The following is a 6,421-nucleotide window of genomic DNA, read 5'->3' on the forward strand; positions in this document are numbered from 1 at the left end:
TTGCTCTCCTAAGTGTTGTGCTTGATTGATACGATTTTTTTTAGAGCAAAACCTTAAATATTTTTAGGGGACTTTGTTAATAAGTCTCTCCTAAGAAGACTTCTATTGAACTTCTGAGTATTGCATATTCATTACAATATCTTATGAAGTTCGTATTTCATTTTGGTTACAAAATCTTTTCAAAACATTTTCAAATATCTTGTGTGTTTTATCTTGACAAACCTTTGAAAAGATATTTTTTTATGTGATAAAAATCTTTGTTCTAATATTCATTGATTTATATCTTTTTCTAAATACAAAGATTAAACTCCTTTTGCAAACCAAGCATATACATTACTCGAGCTTCATACGATTGAGAAAATCTGCTAATTGAAATATATATATATATATATATATATTGTTTGGCTAATATCTTTGTTTGAGCACTTAGATTAAATACATCTTGTGATACAAAGATTATATTGATTACACTCTCACGTACTGACTACATCGATTGCAAATATATTTGAGAGTTGATATATTAAACCACATTGAGCTTACTCATTATATCTTATTGGTGGTGTATGTGATTGCACGTAACTGGGTACACATCGGCTTTACAAGAAAGTATAATCACTGTACCAATTCCATTGATTGTGAACATAATAATGTATTTTCAGGCACGGGCCTAAAGAAGAAGATTAGCCCTTTGAAATAGTCCTGAATTGGCTTAGACCCGGTAAGGAAAGTTAGGTGCACCATCCTGTTAAGGTGTAGGTTGAGGTCAGCCCCGCTAACTGAGCTGACTGTAAAGGTTGAGGTCAGCCCTATGATAATTGACCTGGTTGTAATCGGTGCCGCTCCACCCGTTAAATAAGCCTTTAGTGGAATCTAGGCTTGCGAGCTAGAGGCGGGGACGTAGGCACAGTTGGTCAAACCCTGATAACATATCGTGTGCCTTGTTTATATTTCTGTACTTTATATTTACTGTACATGTATGTTATGGTGTGAATGATGCGCTTGATTTAAATTTTTGTATATTATATTATTGGCGCATTTAGAATTGTATAGAAAGACCATAGGTTGTATTATACTGGTATATCTTTTAACATAGGAGATAAATTTTAAAATTCCAATTCACCCCCCTCTTGGGAATACACCAATTCCAACAGAATGAATCTTACAAGATAAGTGAGTAAGAGAGGATTGAGCACTTGTGAAGAATAACTAAAACGCAAAGTACAAAGAGCTTAGGTTTTGGATAAAATGATATTTTTCACAAATATGATCAACAATGTTCAAAACCATGTTAATACAAGTCTAATAACTTGTATTTATAGCCCAAGAGCCAAAGGAGCCATTAACTAGCCGTTAGGGTGAAGAAAAATCATTTTATTTGGTAAACTAGCTGTTTTCTGCCCGTTGGAGCTGTTTTGGCCATTGGACTCGTCAATGAGTCCACGCTCTTGTCGACTAATCACACACTGTCACTCGTCGAAGAATCCCATGTGTTCGTCGATGAGGTCCCTGAATCAGAAAAAGTAATCAACATGAAAGTTGTAGAATTTTGTCTTAACTTTCCAGGGACACCAAGATCGTCCTTTTTGTACTTTTCTAGCAAAAGTTATGCCCCAAATACCGAAAGGTGTTTAGGACTCAAGGCTGCACTACGTTAGTAACGATTTTTTTGTTTTTCATTATCAAAAAGCATTTTAATGACTTAAAACATTCTTGGACAAAAGTATATAAAATATATTAAGCCTAATAAAGATCAATACTTGTACAAATGATTTTTCCTTGAATATAAGATATCATGTTTTATGAAAACACACTTAAAATTTATTTTGATATCTTATATGCTTAATATGTCCTTTATAAAAATATGCTTGACTTTTAGGACTTTAGGGCATACAACTAGTTTTGCAAAACCGGGACCAAGTTATGAAAATGTTTATAACTCGTATATTACTTAACACTTGTCCCATTTTGAAAACTAAATTGAGTGTAGGATTATTTTGACAAACTCCTTGTTTTTACCTTGAAAACCATGAATTGTGAGTTTCTTACTTTTGTGCAGATCTTATATGTTCATGTGTCCTAGTATGCTTATACAATGGCTCAACTCTTACTCAAAAATCATGCAAGATACACACCGCAAGAGTTACAATATGCACTCACTCACACAACCCTTATTACAATTAATTTATACACAATAAAAACTTCGGGATGTGCTTTTGTGCTTCTAAGTTAGCGTCCTTCTGATCTTTCCTATTTGATGTCTACTCGGTCCGATCTTTGCTTCTGATTTGGTACCTCCGTGTATCTAACACTTTGTACTTATACTAGATAAGATCTGCAAGGATGGAAAATACTAGGAACAACAAATAGGTCATCAAAACATATAAATCAAAATAGTGTAGCTGTCAGGGCTAACATGGTCAGTTCAACTTCGTCACTAAAGCGGTTGTATTAGTGACAGATCTAATAACCGTCACTAATGGTACACTTTTTAGTGACGGTTATTAAAACTGTTACTAATAATTAAGTATTAGTAACAATTGTGAAACCGTCACTAATATTTGGCATTTAGTGACAATTTTGGCCTTATAATGTTGACTCTATAGTGACGGTTTCTAAACCATTGCTAATACTTCATCTTCCCATTATTAGTAATGGTTTTGCAAACCGTCACTAATGCTTTGAATTTTTTTTTTTTTTTTTTGAAAATTCTTATAAAAACTTATAATTACATTTTAGCATACATAAAATGAAACCAGAATTACTAAAACATTCAAAAATTATTAAAAATTAAAATACATACAAGTACAAATTCAAATTAAAATATACAAATTAATTTTTTTCAATTAACAAGAAATACAAAAAAGTCAAAACTTGCGCACATTCGAACCGACTGTAGTGTCTGACATTGTCGTAGTGTTATGACAGTCGCAAATCCTACAAAAAAATAATTTCACAAGAAATTAGCTAGCTAGTATACAATGTTTGACCATATATGTACATACATACTATATTAAGGCATGATTTTGTATTCATAACCAAGAACAACCCATATTTAATCATAAAGCTTTAAGAATTGGATACGATGGTTAGGGTTTTTGGAAGAGCCTTAATATTAAAAAAGCCAAGCACATGATGTAAATGGGTTTTGTATGCTCTATTTCTAAGAATGGTGCTCAACTCCTTTATATATGTTCTTATGCATGCATTTTCAATTTAGGACGAAGATCAATCATCATTTAGCAATCACTCATCCTTTCAATAACAATTTAACCATGTATAATATTATAAACATTTAGCACTTGATTTTTTGGCTTTGATTATTTTGGAAAAAAATTTAACAAAATTTTGGTAGCATGCCGTCTGTAAATAAAATATTTCCCGAATCTTTAAATCAAAGAGAGTATACCAGATAGCCTAATGGTTTTCTATAGCATATGATTACGTATCAATGTTGCATAATTAGGCATTTAAAATTGTGCATTTAGGATTATAATTCTAATTAAATGTCCAATTATGCCTAATATTTTTAACGTTGAGCTCATTTGATAATCTTGAGATAAATATCCTATTTTTATCGTAAATTTACGGCCATTCATGTTTTAAGATTGCAAGACAATTTTTGTAAATTAAAATTGAAATTAAAAACGTATGTGAAGCCATGCACGTATTTGTTTGAGGCCGCATGATCGAACTTGTGTCCGAATGGCCGTGTGCTTGCATGAAAGGAAGTTGTGAAGAATCACGTGAATGCAAGAAAATTGAAGTAATGCAAAAGAAAAAAAAATAAAAACATATAGTGGCCGTGTGCGTGTGTGAGTGGCAGCAGATGGGCTTCATGCACGTGAAGTCGTGTGTGAAGCAGGCCCATGAACATGAAAAGGCTTGGAGACATGTGAGATGAGGCCTGGAGGGCTTTAACAAAAGAAAAAAAAAAAAGGAGGCTTAGTGGGCTGATGTGGCCCACCCATGCAGCAAGCCCATGTGAAGCATGCGTGAAGGGCTATTTTTCCGTGTGTGCGCTGGGTCTCTTTGGGCAGCCGCCTGAGGGGAATAAAAAAAGGCAGGCATTACTTTAGGTTTTTTTTTAAAAAAAATTTGAAGGGTTTTTTTTTCTGGGTGCGCCACAGCAGTAGGGGTGTCTCAGCTTTCTCAGGCTCTCGCCTCTCTCAGCTCTTGTTTTCTCCAGCTCTCTGTTCTCTCTCAATCTCTCAGCCTTCTCAGTTCCGACGTTAGTCTCTCAGCTCTCATTCTCTTGAATTCTCTCGTCTCTCTCTATCTCTGTTCTTCTTCGGCAGCCACCGCAACTCCAGCCGACTACCTTCGCCCAATACCAGCTCCGGCCACACAACAGCTCCGGCCTGCCCACCACGCTGTTTTCTCTCTCCCTCACCACCAACACACCAACCCGAAAGCAGCACAGTAGGAGGGACCTTCGGACAGCAGCTTGAGGCTTCCCCAATCTCTCTCCCTCACGGCCACTCTCTGCAGCTCTCTCTCTCTCTCTCTCTCTCTCTCTCTCTCACGGCTTGATTTCTCTCTCTCTCTCTCTCTCTCTCTCTCTCTCTCTCTCTCTCTCTTTATTTTTCTGAAACTATTTTAAAGTTTATTTTTTTGGAGAAGTATTAAGTTTTAATTTGTTTCTTATTTCCCGCTTTGAATTAATTTGTGCTTTAGAATTTTGTTTGGAGTATTCAATGTAATTTGTATTTTTCTTATTTAAATATTGTTTTAGGATTCAAATAATTGCTTTGGGTATTTATTAATCAAGTTTGTGTTCGGTAATCTTGTTAGATTTTAATTTTGCTTGGTCTTAATATAAAATCTGATACTTTTATTTAGTTGGAGTTTATTTATATTATCAAGTTCAGTCTTTTATTATTATTGGAGTTGAATCTTATTTGGGTTGTTTTCTATTAAAACTAGTTTATTTATTTAGTTGAGTTTTTTTTATCAGTTAGTTTAGTTTATTTTTATTTAGTTGAGATATTGTAGGGTTTTTGTTCTTACGTTAAGGTTGATTTTAAATTAGTTTGTCTTTATTAAATTAGCAAGTTGATTGGTAATTTTTACGTGTATTAAATCTTTAGTTAGGGTTAAATTTCATTGCAAAAATCTCAAACATCCTAGGAACCGAATCTGAACTGTGTTCAGTAAACCTTTCTTTTCTTATTTTATTTTGGAATTACACAGAATTTGGAATTAAACTGCATTCTCTAAGGAGACGATCTGGCCATTAGGCTAATTATTATACAATTGAACTCCTATACTTGGGATAGCTTTCGAACTGCTCATTCTTAGAGTGAGTCAAGTTTTTGGCATCGTTGTTCGGGGAATACCAGATTTAGTTTCAAACTAGTGTTTTTCTCTTTTATTTTGCTTTTCTTCATGAATAAAAAAAAAAGGTTTTGAAAAAAAAAAAAATTATGGCTACACCTACACCATGCACGCTTATGAATTTTTTACAGCCTACACGCACCACCACATCTTCTTGCATTGCTTTACCACATGACGCACCGAATTTCATGATTAAGCCTGGAGTGTTGTCAGTCATACCCCAATTCCATGGGGTAGACTCTGAGAGTCCGTATCAACATTTGACAAACTTTGAGTTGACCTGTACCACCTTTATTGGAAACGATAAGTATATCAAGCTCCGCTTATTTCCTTTTTCTTTGAAGGATAAGGTGAAAATCTGGTTTAACTCGTTGAGGCCTAACTCTATTAATAGTTGGATTGATATGCAACGTGAGTTCTTATACAAATTCTTTTCTTTTTAAAGAACCTAGTACCTGCAGGAACAGATCAGTCAGTTTATGCAGAAGGATGACGAGACTTTTCAGGCTTGTTGGGAGAGGTTCAAGGATCTGATAAATATTTGTCCACATCACGGGTTTGAATCTTGAAGGTTAGCCAATTATTTCTATACAGGTCTTACTTTTGAATGCAAATAGTTTGTCTAGACTATGTGCAATGGAGAATTCTTCTAAAAGGAGCCAGATTAGGCACTGTCATTCTTTGATTACTTAGTTGAAAGTGCCAAACAATGGAATACACGATATGATTAGGCACCAATGGCAGTACAACCTCTTAGAGAAATCGTTGGTGGAGGTAAATATGAGGTCAAAGAGGAGAATGATCTTAAGGCTCTTGTTGCTGCACTGGAAATGAGGGTAGAAAAATTAGAAAAGAAGAGTAGTTCTGACCAAATGTTATTGGCAAATTGGGTTAACAATGCTCCAAATCAGCCATTCTCGAACACCTACAATCCGGGATGGAGGAATCACCTGAATTTCTCATGGGAGAATAATCAATCTGAGCCATCTTTTTCACAATTTCAACAGCCTCCTCAGTCTTATGCACTTCCTTCGCAACCGACATATTATTCATTTGCTCCTCTGCATCAGTATCACTCATAGCAGAT

At 34.8% G+C, this 6,421-nt stretch overlaps 1 non-coding gene across 1 annotated transcript; it reads right to left on the reverse strand.

Moving 5' to 3' along the window:
* Positions 1 to 5,787: 5,787 nt before the first annotated feature.
* On the reverse strand, positions 5,788 to 5,893 carry LOC131156838 (small nucleolar RNA R71). Its single transcript, XR_009137107.1, has one exon. It is a non-coding gene; the product is annotated as a small nucleolar RNA R71 (small nucleolar RNA).
* Between the last annotated feature and the right edge of the window lie 528 nt (positions 5,894 to 6,421).

Source organism: Malania oleifera, chromosome 5 (genome assembly GCF_029873635.1).
Source record: "Malania oleifera isolate guangnan ecotype guangnan chromosome 5, ASM2987363v1, whole genome shotgun sequence".
NCBI lineage: Eukaryota > Viridiplantae > Streptophyta > Magnoliopsida > Santalales > Ximeniaceae > Malania > Malania oleifera.